The 18532-nt window shown below is 39.0% G+C and overlaps 1 long non-coding RNA gene across 1 annotated transcript in view; it reads right to left on the reverse strand.

Moving 5' to 3' along the window:
- Positions 1-584: 584 nt before the first annotated feature.
- Positions 585-18532, reverse strand: part of LOC139436017 (uncharacterized) — a 142759-nt gene continuing 124811 nt past the window's right edge. Inside the window, exon 3 of the long non-coding RNA XR_011645223.1 lies at positions 585-810. This is a non-coding gene — a long non-coding RNA (uncharacterized lncRNA). The remainder of the gene's footprint in view (positions 811-18532) is intronic.

The following is an 18532-nucleotide window of genomic DNA, read 5'->3' on the forward strand; positions in this document are numbered from 1 at the left end:
TTAGGCTTTATCTCACCAGCTTTGTTCCCATTGGAGTCAGAAATATTAGCCAACCTGTGACTGACCTTTACTGACAAAATGCATTTTCTCCAGATTAAAGTGGGTAAGGGAATCATGGCTAAATAAGGAAGGCAGCAGAGGGAAAAATAGAACATTATAAAGGAGAAAACAATCTGTCAACCTTGTTGTGCAAAAATGAGACACTGTAAAACCATTTAGTATTTTCTTTGGAGCAGTAAGTATCACTGGGGAAAACGTTTTGCATACAGGGAAAATGTACGAGTTTATCTTTTCATTTAATTACTACAATACATATTTGTATTTTATCATTTCCAAGCTAGCAGCCCAGAATCACACAGACTATCCATGTGCCCGATAAGACATATTGTACATTCACATTTAATTGTTTAGAAATTGGAAATGTAGGTGCCAACATTAAAGTTAATCTCGTAATTGTTTGCAAATCAAAAAGGGTGTTGTGCATTATGTTATAAAGGAATTTATTAAATATACAAAATTGTAAAAAAAAAAGAAGCAATATGTTTAAAAACTGCTTTATCATCTTCCAGACAATATTTCTGCAACCCCATTTGAACCCTGTTGTTACATTCAAATAAATTGCCCTCTTGGCTATTGAATTAGCCTTTACACTGGTAAATAAGTGTGCTCTGTGAATGTTTCGACAATTGGGTCCACTGTGACCTTGCTTCTCCAGCGGGGGCCACCAGCAGAGGAACTGCCGGGACGAACTTCCAGTCCAAAACTCTCCAGGGAAGCACTCTGACAGGCTGACTAAATGCAGAGACCGAACTGAGAGAAGAGAAAAAAGAAAAAACACAAGGAAGGGGGGGGTGAGAGAAAGTGTCGCACATGAGTGGAGACACAACAATGAATGAGCTTAGGCTCTCAATCGCTGAGTGAAATGAGATCACATAATATGAAATATGACATGGAGATGGAAAACCAAGCTCTCGGTTGGATTTAGCTGGTCTTCCACCTATGAAAGAAAGTGGGAAATTGAGAAAAAATTAAATGTGCGACCCACAAATCTTTTTTTAATCTTTATTCTTCTTCATCTCATTTAATCCGCACAATACAACACAACTTAAGTCCCATGTCAAATTGTGCACCCCCTTGTCAGGTGTTTTTAATGGGAAATGTAAGGACCAATTTATCTTAGATGGGTAATGGCCAATTTAACATCTGGTGACAATAATTTAATCTTCCCTACTCTTAGGTTACACCGATAATGAAAGGGCAGCGTCAACATATGTGCAGTACCGAGTGACTTGTGCACTATCGATCCAGGGAAATGAATGCTGCTTTTATGGGAATCTGACACAATGAGTAAACATCCACATATTATCCTTTACACTTTTAAAAGCACTGGGGCCAAGGAGGGTAGGAAGTGTTTTAGAAAGCTGCATTAAAAAAAACAAATATTGATTTTTTTTAAAACCAGATTTTCTCTTTATGTTTGTGTTGACATATTATGATCATCTTTCCTAGTTTTTACACAATGTAAAAAGAGGAGTAAATATTGCGAAGCTATCCAGTTTTTTGAACATCACGACAGCAAAACATGCCCTTTTATCCTGCTGTACTTTAGGTGAACCTACAGGGAGGATGTTGCAACAGCAGCTTGACTTCTGTGTTACACCACAAAAGCTGAGTGTGTATCAAAGTATCTGTGTGTTCTCATTAGTGCACACAGGGGCATGTTGCTCACAGTGTGTGTGTGTGTGGTTTAGGATTAGGGTTAGGGTAAGGGTTAGGTTAAGGGTAAGGGTTAGGCATGTGTTGGTTATGGTTAAGGTTAGGATAAGTCTCCAGGAAATGCATGTAAGTCAATGTAATGTCCCCTGAAGTGATGTATACATAGTATGTGTGTGTGTGTGTGTGTGTGTGTGTGTGTGTGTGTGTGTGTGTGTGTGTGTGTGTGTGTGTGTGTGTGTGTGTGTGTGTGTGTGTGTGTGTGTGTGTGTGTGTGTGGAGAGCAGACCTCAGGCTCACCTGGAACACACACAGAGAGCCACATCAGCCTCCCTGGTCCCGCTGCTGAGACAGTGTCAGAGCTCCGTAAATCACAGTGCCCCACCCACACATAAATCTGCTGCAAAAACAACACACCAACGCCCATTAGGACGAGAGAGGAAGGCTGGAGCCGCCCCACTCGACAATGACTTGCTATAAAACACAATGAGGGTTCACCTGTACTTTGACAAGACCAAACTGTCATTAGGCGAACAGGAGACAAACACGTGTCAGAGGAGGCAAACAATGAGGCCACCGGTCTGAGTCACTTAAGATGAGAAACGGCATCAAAAGGATTCTGGGAGACTTTCTGGCGTTCTTCAGGTTCATATCAGTGTCAGTTCAGGAGTTCAAGAATGTTTTCAGGAAGTCTTTGTGTTTTAGATTTAGTGCTAAAGTTCAATTAACCTCTTGACTCATGAGCTAGGATGGAACAGAGACTTACTTTAATTATAGCATGTAGAGCAGAAACTGAAATGTGAATGGTTTGATATACTGTACCTGTCAGATGAAAACACTGAGATTTATCAGAGTCAAACTTTCACACGATCAGGGAAAATGACTTCCAGTTTACATTGACAAGCTTCCTGTCTTCATCATTCACAGACACATAATCATAAATCCTTGTATAACCTGTTTAAAGAGATCATTATATCTAATTATCCATAACGCATTATACATGTTTCTTTGTCTATTAAATGAAGAGAGTACAATATATAGCATAAATGTCCAGGTTAACTTTCAATTTAGGTTGACAAACAAAGCAAATCCTTTCCAACAAGACAATCATTTCATTGTGTCCAGTGGCCACAGCAGCAGTCTGGAACCGAACACACACTGGGACCATGCAGTTCAAAGAAACGACCCACAACAGTAAGGACACACAAAGAGACACACAAATGGTCACGAGTCAGTGAGAGATAAAGAGAGTCAAATAAAAAAAGGGAAGGGAAGGGCTCTGCCTACCAACTGCAGCGATCCCCTCGTCCCAAGGCGTTCCTGCCACTTTAAGAAATGAAGCAATATCATTAATGGAGGCCTCCGAGGACTGACATCTTGCTTCAATTCACCAGTCCCCGTCCATCACACCATTACGATGGGCCCAGCAGAATTAAAATCCAATCACTCCTCTGGCTAGTTTGATTAAGAAGGGCAACCGCACAAAGAAGGGGCTCCGACCCATTGTTGCCTCTCCCAGGGCGAATCCCCTGGGGCCTGAGCAGGTCTGGTCCCAGGCTGCACCCACTGGTCCCTGTTGAAGCTTGGCAATAATCCAGTGTGACGCCTCACTGTTGAATGTTTGGAAGTTTATACAGCAACAGTCAGATATACATTTGTAAAATATGACTCATGTTGGGTGAGTCAACAAATTAAATCAGTACAGACCCATAACTTAAATGTAAATTCCCCAAATATTTTTTTATTGATGCAACTTTGAACCTAGATCTGCATGGTCAACCCTGTATCCTAACAATTGCATTCCCACAGAACTAAACTGCATTCTCAATTACGTTTAGCTTTTTTTTTTACGTTCGTTATGAACGTATCTCAAATACGTTTATTTTCCACATATCTTCCAGAAACATATTTTCTCTCACGTTACATTTCTTATGAACGGATCTTAAATACGTTTATTTTCTACATATCTTTGCCATTTATTGTCTTGCTTATAATAATGATAATAGTCATTTATAAATATCATTTTAGAGCACACATTTGAAATCAGTAGGCGAGGCTGTAATTTCGCCAGCTGTTACTCATGAGCGAAGCAGAAAATAATAGTTTTAACATGCCAAAAAGCTGCTGTGTCGTTTATTGCACCTCAAACATTAATACAAATCCAGAGTTACGTGTTTCTGTACTTCCTCTAAGAAGAAAGGACAACAGAAGAGCTCTGTGGCTTCAGGCTTGATCGCCGTTCAAATGACAGCGTTGGTTTCCCCAAAAGTGGGCGGGGCTGTAAAGTGACGTAGATTTTACTCTCATCTCTTATTCAAAACCATTCTATTTATTTATTCCAAGTGTTCTTGCTTTTCTCTTTGGAAGTCATCACATAACGGCATTGTAATACACCATTCGGCTGCATTAAATATTACAGATCTGCCGTAGTTATTTATTTATAGAGCCCTGATGAGAAGACCTTTGGACAAACTTGAAGAACTGCCGCCAAAACTGAATATGTGACGTGGATCATAAATCAACAATTAAACAACATCTTGCATTTCTTTTCACAAAATACGTGTCCTCGCAGTATCAATAGTAATTCGGCTGACTTTTATATTTGATCGAATTGGTAGATAGGTTATATTTACACCATAACGGTGCACAGCTGATAGAAAAGGACTTGTAGTTTGTAAAGATATTAATGATTTTCTTTGAATATAAGAATGTAAATACTGAGTTGAGGGAATAGTCAGGGGATTTGGGTGATGGGAGACACATCTATGGAATCACAATTTCAATAGCTTACCATTAAATGACGGATATGCCCGTTCTGTCTGTGATGTTTTACAAATCAGATATTAATGTGTAGTAAAACATGAGAAATAGTATAGCAATATCCTGTAAAATTATGTAAAAATATGAATAAAACTACACATCTTCAGATGTTATATATACACAAGTGTCCTACACTAATAATACAAAGTTATTATTAGTATGCTGTGTGTACCTTGTGTGCACCGCCTAGTGGTTAAAGCACGTTATTGAATTATTTTTGTTGAATAATGTTATTTGATTAAACAAATATTAAGAGTACATACTTTCATAGGGGGAAAGTAGAACGTCAATGATAGAAATATAGAATATAAAAAATCAAGAAGATACTGTAAGTGACCTCTACAATAAAACAGTTTAGTGCTGGATGTAGCGTACAAAGATATTAATAGGAGGATGTAACACAATACTTTAGGTTAAGGTCTTCTTTCAAATAAGAAAAAATCTTTGGGGGTATCTATCTACAGATAAATATTAAGCCTGACAAAGTACTTAATGTAATTGCTTCCCTGCAATGTTAACTATGTTGAAGCACTTATTTTAACTGATATTATACACATTAATTCTACTCTTATGTTTGTAGATAGAATAAGAAATGTGCAGAATTTGACAGTTTAATGGTGGTGGTACACACATATTGATAGATGTCTTGTAATGCACTGTTGAGGAACCTGTGACCCAAGTTTTTCATTCATTGCATAAACTGTAGTTGTGTATATGATATGTCAATAAACCTTTGAAAATCTTGAAATCTTGAAAGGGATGTGCAAAATAGCAATTATATACAATTTGTAATTAACTATTAGTAGAGAATAACGAGTAATTAATATACTTTATAGAGATCTTAATGTTTAGTCTTCTCAAGCACCAACTATCAAATATCTCTCCTGATTGTTGGCACTTGACAATCACCTTCCCTGAATTTTGCTCAGGTGTAACTAAAGTCTGCTTTAAGGGTTGTTTATATTTCACATCATTAATCAGAATCTGCAAAGTAACTAAATAAATGTAGTGGAGTAAAAATACCAGGTTAACCTCTGAATTGTAGTGGAGTAGAATTACAAAGTAACAATGAGCTGTCATGTGGGTATATATTAATGCTGCCCATTATGGATAAAAGCCATTTACACCCATTTAGTAATTAACCTCTTAAGCCCTGAGCCTGTTTTTCAGGTGTCAGGCTCGAAAATGCCACTAACACAACAAAGACTATATCTTCACTTCTAAAAGGGGTAAATTAATAATCCTTTCTCTCAAAGCAAGGTTACATCTGTGAGTTGGATGTAGAAGTGTCAGAATCAATATAGATGTTTTTATTTTAAAGTAAATTCAGATGGAACTGTAAAAACATGTACATTCTAATGTCCGCCGAAAAAATAAAAAAATAAAAACATACTCTGTTATCCTCTTAGGCCCCACGGAGCCGGTTCCGGGGCCGAAATCGCATCATTTGCAGGAAACAACGTCTGAGGAACCTTAATATTTTATAAACTATGAATATTTTATATCCATATAACGGGAAAAACTCATTTAACTGATCTTTTTCTTTTTTTCCCCCAAAAAAAACCACACAATGCTAACAGTGAGCCTCTGAATTAGCCAGAGCGAAAAATGATAACCTATTACTGCACCGAAAATCACTCCTAGCTCCCTTATTACTTATCCTCGCTGCACATCCAACACATCGTTTATGATCGTAAAGACACAGAATCTAACGGTGCCCACTTCAACACTGAAAGATACAAACTCGCGACGTTATCAACAAAAACGTACATCAAAACAAGTGGCGCTAGGTACTAACATGCGCTAGGCTAACATGGCTTACCTAGGTCTTTGTCTGGTCTAAACTGGTCTTCAATGGCATTAAAACGATAAAAACGATGATGTAGTTAATCCATAGGTTAATATCCAATGTGACTTTGTCCCCTTTGAAATGTTCTGATAATCTATAAGCAATAAAACTGCAATTCCGTTATCTGCTGTCCGCTCTGTGCTCCGTGCACTCTGGGTCCTGCAATTCCGGCTTCCTTACGTTGTAAACAATAAGTAAAGTCTGCTGCGTAATGTACTTACGCTGGCTGGTATTCTTTATACTTTACGCAGGACCATATCTCTGGAACCCATTGGTCGATTTGGGTGATTTACACCTTTTTCTTAACCATTACATCCAATAGAATCGATGGGCAGTTCCCAAATCCACGTAAACATTACCATTGCGGACGTAATAGAGAAGCAAACGAAGCATATCTGAAAGTACAAGCCTGTACGGCAAAACTTTATACCCAGTATATGATGATGGATTATCAGTAAACATTTCTACGTGACACAAAGACATTGGATTAACCTTGAGCGGCGTTTTTATTCCGTTGAACACAACTTTTGATCACAAATCAAAAAAGGTAAGACGTAATTATTGTAATATTTTTGAAACTGGATGTCGTTTACTTTCTCTTTTCTGGCTGATAGTTCCAGGAATTCGGGGTCGTACAGTGATGACATTACATGTATGGAATCTGTGGAGTCTCAGCTTTAATCGGATATCTTGTTTGTGCAGTTACGATAAGTAATAATGTACTGTAGTCCCAAACGATAGCTGGGGATTATGGGTAGTGTAGTGTCTTCGGCCATCCTAAACTGATTTTTTTTCCGGATATCATATCGCATTAACAACACCACATCTGGCGTCACAGAGATCTTCTGTTACTGTCCTTTCTTCTTAGAGGAAGTACAGAAACACGTAACTCTGGATTTGTTTTAATGTTTGAGGTGCAATAAACGACACAGCAGCTTTTTGGCATGTTAAAACTAATATTTTCTGCTTCGCTCATGAGAGTAACAGCTGGCGAAATTACAGCCTCGCCTACTGATTTCAAATGTGTGCTCTAAAATGATATTTATAAATGACTATTATCATTATTATAAGCAAGACAATAAATGGCAAAGATATGTAGAAAATAAACGTATTTAAGATACGTTCATAAGAAATTAACGTGGGAGAAAATATGTTTCTGGAAGTGTAGAAAATAAACGTATTTGAGATACGTTCATAACGAACGTGATGTGACCACATCACGAGGTCACATCGGTCAGATTGTTGTCTGGGAAGAGAAGGCAGCATCACAGGTACAGACCCCGGAGAGCAGAGCCCAAACCAAATTAAAGCCAGAAGGCCAGGGTGAGCCTCTTCGACCACAGTGACATAAATTACCGGGATTTACAAGATTTTTAAAACACTTTTAACAATACTCCCCTTTTAATGTGCTCTCTGTTTAATAATGCACTTTAGGTTTTAAGAGCATGATAAACAAACCAATAATTCACTTTTTTATCATCTGAGGGTGAAGCCCTTCAGGACCACGTTCTACAGCAGCGTTCAAAGGGTCTCCAATGGATCAAATGAAGGGCTGTCGCAAGATGTTTTGGACAACAGTTGAGATCTCGCTGGTGATCGCTTTGCTCTCTTGAGGATAAAAGGACACCGAGGTTCATCTTCTCAAGCACTGGGCAACATTTAAAAGAGACACTGATACTTAAAAAGAATAAACACTAGATTTTGTAACAGAAATTATTGGCCCATGTCAAGGGATGAGGCGGAAAGACTCTTAGGTCATGTGGTCGACAGTGGTTATACAACATGAGAGGATGTGCCAATTTTATGGAGAAGAAAACATTTGTTATGTTTAAAATCGGATATTTTCAAACTTTATTCTGATTCTGAAATGCATTGATAAGTTATTTTGTTATGTGACGAAAGCAAAGAAATAAAAAAACCTGTAATAAAACACAGCAAACAGTGATATATTAAATTATTTTCTTTTTTAAAGATATTAAATGTTACATGTTTCCATTGCTCTCTGTGCTGCTGTTTGCTTGTGTGTCAGTAAAACCCGTCAGTGTGAGTTCTGGAAAACCTCACAGTAGCATTTGGCTGAGTTTTCAGTGTGAAGCTTCACAGGATAAGTCAATGATTCTCCTGGCCGCCAAAACATATAAAGAAGACTTGCCAAGGTTTTCATAAATCTTGAACCAACAAACTACAAACATTATTAATCTGTCAGCAAGCTGTATGTTAAAGTATGGAAAAAAGGACAAACATGTCACAAATGTCTTTCTATATTGTCATACATGTAAGGGTTCTGACAAAGCAGACAACTGACGTCTGTGTTAGAGCGAAGACCTGGAACTGAACACACACACACACACACACACACACACACACACACACACACACACACACACACACACACACACACACACACACACACACACACACACACACACACACACACACACACACACACACACACACACACACACACACACACACACACACACACACACACACACACACACACACACACACACACACACACACACACACACACACACACACACACACACACACACTGAATGTATGCACACATTCTCCCTCACACGCACACACACACATACATACTTCGACCCACTACCAGCCACCACAAATCACTGGACCCTCTCATATAATCCTCCACCAGCCAGTGTCGCAGCATTAAACATCCAAACAAATTGTCCTCCGTCAAGTGCTCGCTGCAGGAAAAGACATAAAGCAAAAGCTGATAGCCGAGCAGGGCCACGGGGTGGATGTGGAGCGGTGGCAGGCAGCCTCTGTGTTGCTCCAAGAAACAGGACCATAATGTCTTGGCTGCTCTCTGCCTGTCAGCCTGCATTAAACTGCTCCCTGCAACTTTTTGAAAAAGAGATTAAAGGGATAGCAGAGGCACTGAAGAGCCACTCGATAATACAAATGGGCATCTTTGGTTTCTCTCATCTTTTTCCATGTTTACTGGAGTTGGATAAGGTAAACCCATGCAGTTGTTTAAAGGAGATTTTTACAAACAAGTCAACCTTTTAAAGTAAATGCATGATAGAGCAGTCGTCCAGCAAGATGTACAGTAAGGACAACACTGTCAGTTTTTGGTGAGTCCCTCGCTTGCTCCTGAAATACCTAATGTTGTTGAGAGAAGAAAATAAAATCCAACCTATATCAGCTTTACAACAATGCATTTTCTGCTACGCTATTAGGAATTTAAATAGTTCACTCAATGCAAGAAATTAGAATGTTTTCAACCCATAAAGAAACAGTTAATCTCTCACTAAATAAAATAAATACAAAAAGAGTAATAGTAACATTCTTAAAGGTGAAAAAACTATTAGAACAGCCGTAGATTTGATCAGATTTAGCTTGTAAAAATATGTGTAACCAATACAGTAATCCTCTGTTCCAACTGATGCAGTAGAAAATATTATCATCATTCTGCATAACAAATAGCAAACAACAGTGCTACTATTTGTTGCAATTGTATTTTTGCGGCCTTTGGAACAATGAGCTTTTTTTTTAGAGTAACAATAAAATGATTACTGGTGTTTCAGAACAATGAGCAGTTCCCCTCTCAACACACAATAATGTACAACAAACACAGGCACTTTTTTTCTAGGAACACCTCATTGACAAAAGTGAGAATGCACAAAATTCGCACCAGAATCTGAAACAACTTTATTAAAAAAAAGTGGCACATGGATGAATGGCTTTAGTTACCTGTCTCTACACCTGGAATATCCTTTACACTGTGATCTGATATGTGTTGGGCAACAGACACCATGACAAATATCAGCCCTGCAAGAGTTCCCCCAACACACACACAAACACACACACAGAGTTCAGATCTCCATCTTTCTCTCCTGGAAGTGGGTATGGTCAGGTTTCTGATAAGAGCGAGGGGTCCGCCTGTATCTGTGAGATCTGAGAGATGCCGAAGGCTCTTGTGAAAAGGAAGCTAGACTTAAGCTACCACCTACTGACAGATCCTCCACTGTGTAAATTCCTCTGCCTCCTGAAATGACTCCGGGCAGACAATGTGACGACACTTTGTGTACTGATGTACTATAACACAGAGAACAGAGGATATTTTACAAGGTATGTGGCAGACAAAGACAAACACAAGCGTCGCGTGTTGCACACTTTGTTTGAAAACGGGCAATCCTTGAAGTAAACCATTGAAGCATGCTTTATGCCCTCTGTATGTGAGCTGCTTCTGTGATTCAGCACAAATTCCTACAACTCTGACGTCACTATGTCATTTATTAGATGCATTGCTCAACAACTTTGCTTCGATTTTATTTTACATACTCAGAAACCCATTTTACTTCAAAGCAACCCAATTAAAAAGTGATGTAGTTTGTGTCCAAAAAAGACAAGATTCCCAGAGGATGATTCAATATGTGAGGAACACCAGGGGTGGAAATACGGCCCGATGTTATTGTAGAAATGACGGAGTATAAGTCACTCCCGAGATGGCTTTTGTACTATTGAGAAGAGTTATTTATATCCGAAGAGCAGGGGGCATTTATCATCCCGGGTAGTGGTTCCCCTTCAAAGTTCTCCTTTTTATGACGTGCATTATTTCTCGTGCACACACATAAACAAAGCCAGGGCTGCCGGCACTGAATCAGCAGACTGTGTCACCATGTGGCCCCTGGGTCAGGCCAGCTTTCTTGTGCCGCCAGTGCTTACATTAGCATGTGAAAGGCTAAAGCTGTTCCAAATATTCCCTCTAAACATTTACCCTGGCCGAACCTCGCATGGAAAGAACTCCAGAGAGCGGGATGAATAGTAAAAGAGGAGGATGTGAACCTCTGATAACATTTAGTCTTGACAAACCAATTGACAAGATGATGAAATGAGTGTTTTTCAACAAATGTTCCTTAAGAACTGGACTAAGAATTTCATCAACATAACTACACTGTAGCTATGTTCGTATGACTAAATAAAGAACCTTGAATCTTGGAAAGAGAAATGTGATTCTTACTGATAAGAAGTTAAATAAAACATTACATTAACACTGCATTGCACAGTAGTTTACTCTGTATATTTTCCTCTTTTTTCCCCCAAATTTCCTAACTACGTTCAAAACTTTTTTGCCAACACAGCCGTCATCAGCGACTTGAAGCATGTCCGTAATGGTGCAGGCAGGCAGGCACCAGCAGTCTGTGTTTACATTGGAAGTGCCTGGAAATGAATTTCCCCACACTAGTCTCATTTGTCTTATCAATCGGTAAATGTGTTGCCTCGATGATGGACGAACACATTTAAAACATTTGTAAAAGTGTTTCTCACATGCTTAACATTGCCCCCATTCCTCTCTATGCACAGTAGTAACCACAGAGGAGCAGCCAGAGGCGAAGAAACAGCATCCTGTGACGTTTAAGAGTAACCCAAGTTTAGCCGCTGCACATTTTTTAAATTAGGAGAGTGCGTCTGCTGGGGGTGACCACGGTGGAACATATAAATATTCAAAAGGCACATGTCGTATTCCCTGTGTGCTCATTCTGTTAACTTTTCCACACGGCGAGCCGAATCATCTGTCATTCACCCTAATTTAATCATCAGCCACTCTCATTCAATTATCCAATATAATATGCAAATGAGGCGAACAATGGCCAGCTCATGCTAATTATGTACATCAGAATAATTAAATTGGATCGAAGTGGCGGAGGGGGGCTGGACTATCATAAAATAGGGAGCAGATTCTTTAATTAAGCCCGCAACATTTTTATTAGAAACTGTAATCTGCCCGTAAATTGTTGAATGGTGGCCATGCACAGGGGGGACATTACTCTTATTGGAAAGCGCTCCCCGAAGACTCGCTCAGGGAAGCAGCGAGGGACGTGGCTCATATCAAGGGCAAATCTGGATTCCCATTTATTATGGCAATATTCTTGGACTGTGAACAACTTTCCTCAAAAGACTACAACCATAAAGCCTTTCATTTACAAAAGAAACTGACAGTGGTTACAATTTTTGTTGTATAACAAAAAACAGATAATTATATATAAAATCTCAAACAGAAACTTAAATCTTGGCCTTTGGTTCAAGTTAGAGCTGTTAGTGGTCAGACATACAGCGCTTTCCCAAACTGAATGGATAATCTGGACTCTATTTACACTAGATTTTCACTCCGCTGTAAGCAGAACTAAATGATGTAAATTGTGTGTGCTGTGCCAAGGCGGCAGAGCATGCCTGGCAGCCAGTTAGACACAGAGAAACATCAACCCTAATCCTCTGCTCTGCGACTGCATGCATGCAGGCACCGCTGCCTCCCCACAACAGAGCAGCCATGTCCAGCAGCACCACACAAAACAGTCTGCCGTGGGAAACACAATGGCTCACTCAGAGGACTCAGCAGGATCCTGGACGAGGTGCTGAAGCCACTGAAATATTTACAGAGGCGTGTTTTGTTGCTTTTGTGCCGAGTGATTGAAGGGGGAGACCTCCGAGGCGGGTTCCTTCCCCACTGACAGTCTATCTGGCCTCTTGGTTAAAAAGGAAGTCATAGGGAAAAATAAAACACTGTGAAAGTAACAACACATAAGATAGGCTTCTTTATAAAATATTTCCCCCTAATTGCCAATCTGTATATGAGTTTTCTTCACAGAAAAGTGCAGCACTTGTTGAAGATATTGATAAGAAAGCTTGGATAACATAATCCATCACCTTCAGTGCAAACAGACAACAACACCTTTGGTGTATCCTGCCCCGGCCCGACAGTATTTGTTAAACATGTCAGGGTGACAGAACAGCAGTAGGTCAGGAGCACTGTAGATTAAAGCCTGAGTAAGTTTAAGTGAGGCTGTAGACATGTAAACTGACATAGTTGACATCAGTGATAGTCTGTCTGCTATCTCTTCCTTTTCTAATAGATCTACTGTGAGTGTCCACATGGAGAAAGGCCCTTGTTTACATTGGGTATCCTTTTTGCAGTTTGTGATACGCATGTTTATAGCCCGTGTCGGCAACTTCAGGGAAATACAAACAAAGTCATAGTCAATGAGTGCATTTCAATCTCTCCAATGTATTGGAGATATTTTAATTTTGAATATTTTTACGAGTTTGGATTGGATCAGTCAAGATTGTTGTCATGGAAACACAACTGAGGGTAAGATTTGGCCACATGTTTATGTGTGAAAATGGATCAGAAAGATCAAAATAAGCAAATATGATATAAATAAAATGTCTAACATAAATTCTGGCTTCTTGTGCTTAAAGAACGACCCAAGGTATTATGTGACGTATAACATTATTCTGCTTTGATTAACAGTTTGTTTCTGAGATGTTGTTTTCCACATGACAAATTTAAGTACCAGGTTAAAGATTAATAATAACGTCTTCTTGATCTCTGTACTCTATACATTTGGAAAAAATAAACGATTATTTTAAATGTTTAAGCGCTGGATATAAAAACCTCTCCAACCATGAACACTGAAACTCCATTCTCATTGTACACAGTGGCTTTATGTTTCTACATGGGTCAGTCGGTTGTGATGTCACAAGACCACGGTTGTACTCTGCATGCATAAACCAGATTAAGGTGAGCAGAGGAAAATGTTCTCTCTTCAGCAGATGAATGTGTTTTTCTAACTCTGCACATACATCATTCTGCAGAGTGGAAGTCAAACTTCAAAATAAAGTTACTAAAAGCTGAAAACATTTTGAGTGAAATGGCGGGGAAATGGCTGCACAGAACCACAGCAGTATTAATTAGGCTGTTGGAGGAGAAAACGGTTTACCATTTGGCTCTGCGAATGCCACAGGAAAAACATCGGATACTGTATAATAATTTAACTGCTTTTCTTCATTTTAATTGGTCAATATTAAGCTTTACAATTATTCACACAATTATGTTGGATGCTTGGGTGCAATGACCTCACCTTTCATTTAATCACAGCCCTCTGAAATACAGTAAGGAGGCTAGATCTTCTTTTGAAACTAAAATGTTGTTTTGTGCTTTATACAGTTTCCTCACAGAACAGCTTACTGGTGAATAAGCTCAATTATCACATGCTATTATACAGCATTGTGTGGATACGTCACAAATGTTCAGACATCGTATTTAGTAATCCTTCATCAGTCTGTCCTTTCTTATCCGCCCACTGATTTAGTGTTCAACAAACTGTACTCACTCAAAAGTGTTTATCTTTGTCGTCATCTTGATTTTAGTATTCAGCATTAGTCAGAAGTGTTGTATATGTTAGCGACTGCAATCTGGTTTAGAAGTTTACTGAATCACTGACACCTTATTCAGCTTTGTAGCAGTGTTTATTTTTGTACAAAAGTTGGTTCGATCTGAGTTACAGCAGGGAGGAAATCACAGATACAATCAGACTGAAACACTGATATACGAGCTGCTTCTCAGCTGCTCCTTCTGTTTGTTTGTTTCTGGTTTAGTGCCAATCTTGTAGATTTCTACCATTATCTTCAAAAAGGCAACATTTGAAGACTGGGTTTGTTTGCCTCCTTATAAAAGGCTTCTTTTAAAGTACCCAAAGCACACGAAAGACTATACATACTCACATTACTTGGAAAGAAACAATACTTGAGTCAATACATGAAAGCAAGCAGGTTGACTTAGCTCGGCTGGTGCACTAACAACACTATCTCTCTGCCCTGCCTTGTCTGTCCCCATGATGGATTAGCAGGGTCAAAGGTCACACCCGTTTATTCTCGCAGAGGAAACGTCCTTTCCTAATGACACTTTAGAGGTAGAATAAGAATGCTTTCCCCAATTACTAGCACATCAGTTTGGACCACAAGGTGATACTCCTGATATTAATACTGGAGTTTGTGAGCTGCCTGAATCACTGAAATGCATGTTGATGAGAAGATGATGTGCTTTGATGAATGAGCTGCCATACAGCGTTGTGTGTGGTGCATGCTAAATGATATTTTGAGGCTGGATTAGCATTGATGTTATGACAGAGTCGACCACAGCGTCGATGATGTGAGACACAGTAATATTCAACCATTATTTATTCTGTGTCTGATCTATCGTCAAGACTTTTTACGTAATCATGGTGTTGTTTTTTTTGCTTTGATCACATTATTAATCTTTTACTATTAACTTGCACTATTAGCTGTCAATACTTATATGATTAATATCATACAATGTCTATTGATCCAACATAGTATTTAAAATGTCTCTAAAATGTGCAGTATTTCATGACATTATCAATCAATCAATCAATCAATCAATCAATCAATCAATCAATCAATCAATCAATCAATCAATGTTTATTTATATAGCCCAATATCACAAATGTTACATGTCTCAGTGGTCTTCACAGTGTGTGCAGAATATCAGTATGACAATATGACACCCTCTGTCCTTAGACCCTCACATCGTACAAGGAAAAACTTCCGGAGAATCCCCACAGTTTAAAGGGAGAAATGGGAGAAACCTCAGGGAGAGCAACAGAGGAGGGATCCCTCTCCCAGGACGGACAGACGTGCAATAGATGCCGTGTGTAAATTGAAAAGACAATACATTTGCAACATAGGATCAACTGACCAACTAGCCTCTACTTAATAATGACATAAATGACATGCAGACATCACTCTTCGATGTGCTTTGCAAAAAACTACAAAAAACTGAAACAAAAGGAGAAGCCTGGTTTTTTGTTCTACCTCCACGCCTAACCTCAGCTGCATTTGCTTATAAAAGAGCCTCATCATTACCAAAAACAAAAACAACACACATGCCTTGTTTGCTACTGTCGACAGACTAACTAACCCCCCAGTGTCAGTAGCCTCTGAATTTCTAACCACCAGGGCGTGCAATGATTTTGCCTCCTTTTTCACTGACAAAATTCAGAAAATCAGACAAGCAGTCAGTGCCTCTGCCTCAGGAACAGCAAATGTGTTGTCTCTGTGTCCACTTAACATCAATTCAGACATCATGACACAATTCCATCAGATGATGATAAAAACCTAGAGGACATTATACAACTTCTGAAATCCTCCTCCTGCTGCCTTGATATTATTCCAACAGGATTTTTCAAAGATGTTTTGCCTTGCATGGCCTCAGAACTACTTCATATAGTAAACAAATCTCTTAACTCAGGTATTTTTCCACAGGCCCTGAAAACTGCAGTCATTAAACCGCTCTTAAAAAAGAATAATCTAGATGCTTCAGTAATGACCAATTACAGGCCCATATCAAACCTCCCATTTCCAGGTAAAATCATTGAAAAAGTTGTTTTTCAACAGTTGAGTAATTGCTTGCATTTAAATAGTTGTTTCGATGTGTTCCAGTCAGGCTTTCGTCCAAACCACAGCACTGAGACTGCTCTTGTAAAGGTCTTTAACGACATACACTTAAACACAGACAGTGGCAGAACTTCAGTGTTAGTATTATTAGATCTCAGTGCTGCGTTTGACACTGTTGACCACAGCATATTACTAGACCGACTGGAAAACTGGGTGGGACTTTCGGAAACAGTTCTAAATTGGTTTAAATCCTACTTAAAGGATAGAAACAACTTTGTTTCTATAGGTAAATATACACATCTGAGTTGACAAATATGACATGTGGGGTTCCTCAAGGCTCCATCTTGGGGCCTCTTCTCTTTAACATCTACATGCTACCACTGGCTCAGATAATGAAGAACAACAAAATAAGTTACCATAGCTATGCAGATGACACACAAATATACGTAACAATTTCACCAGGAGACTATGCTCCAATTCAAACACTGAGTAAGTGCATTGAACAAATCAATGACTGGATGTGTCAGAACTTTCTCCAATTAAACAAAGATAAAACTGAGGTAATGAATTTGGAGCCAAGGCAGAACGTTTAAAAGTTAGCGCTGAGCTTCAGTCTGCAATGTTCAAACCAACAGATAAAGCCAGAAATCTAGGTGTAGTTATGGACTCTGACCTGAGTTTCAACAGTCACATTAAAACAGTTACTAAATCAGCCTACTATCACCTAAAGAACATATCTAGGATTAAAAGACTAATGTTACAGCAGGATTTGGAAAAACTTGTCCATGCCTTTATCTTCAGTAGACTCGACTACTGCAATGGTGTCTTCACTGGTCTCACTAAAAAATCTATTAGAAAGCTGCAGCTGATTCAGAACGCCGCTGCTCGAGTCCTCACTAACACTAAGAAAGTGGATCACATCACTTCCAGTTCTGAAGTCTTTACACTGGCTTCCTGTGTGTCAAAGAATATATTTAAAAAATATTGCTGCTGGTTTATAAAGCACTGAATGGTTTAGGCCCAAAATACATTTCTGACCTCCTGCTAAACTATGAACCATCCAGATCTCTCAGGTCTTCAGGGACTGGTCAGCTTTCTGTCTCCAGAGTCAGAACTAAACATGGTAAAGCAGCGTTCAGTTATTATGCTCCAAATATCTGGAACAAACTCCCAGAAACCTGCAGGTCCGCTGCAACTCTTACTACTTTTAAATCCAGGCTGAAGACTTTTCTTTTTGTCGCTGCTTTTAATTGAACTATTCATATCTTAAACTGCACTGTAACTTTTATCCATGTACTTTTTCTTGTAATGTTTAATTGAACTATTCATATTTTAGACTGCACTGTAACTTTTATCCATGTATTTTTCCTTAATGTTTATTTTATTAGCTTTTCTTTTTTAATGCTTAATGTCTTTCATTTTTTTTGTAAAGCACTTTGAATTGCTATAAAAGTGCTATATAAATAAACTTGCCTTGCCTTGCCTTGCCTACAAGAAAGAGCCAAGCCAGAAAACTCATCTCAACAACATATTTGGAGGCGTGTGGCGCAGTGGATAGAGCCTTGGTGTTGGGATCAGGGGAGCACAGGTTCAACCCCCACTGCAGTCAGCATGTCGTTGTGTCCCTGAGCCACTTCACCCCAAATTGCTCCTGTGGGGATTGTCCACAGTATTGAGTATGTAAGTCGCTTTGGATCAATGTAATGTAATATTTTAATACCTAGGCACCTTCAGAACTGTTTCTCTTTTCAAAGAGTTCATTTTTGCACACCATCCATGTGAAACTGGCTCTTCAGGGAGCCAAAATGACTGGCGGCTTGTCAGCAAGGCCAGAAAAAAGATGTTGAATGTTGAGTAACTGAGGACTAGCTGTCAAAATCTGCATCCTGAAAAGAAATCTTGTTCCCAGATGAAAGTAAGGAA

This window comes from Pseudochaenichthys georgianus, chromosome 3, assembly GCF_902827115.2.
Source record: "Pseudochaenichthys georgianus chromosome 3, fPseGeo1.2, whole genome shotgun sequence".
NCBI lineage: Eukaryota > Metazoa > Chordata > Actinopteri > Perciformes > Channichthyidae > Pseudochaenichthys > Pseudochaenichthys georgianus.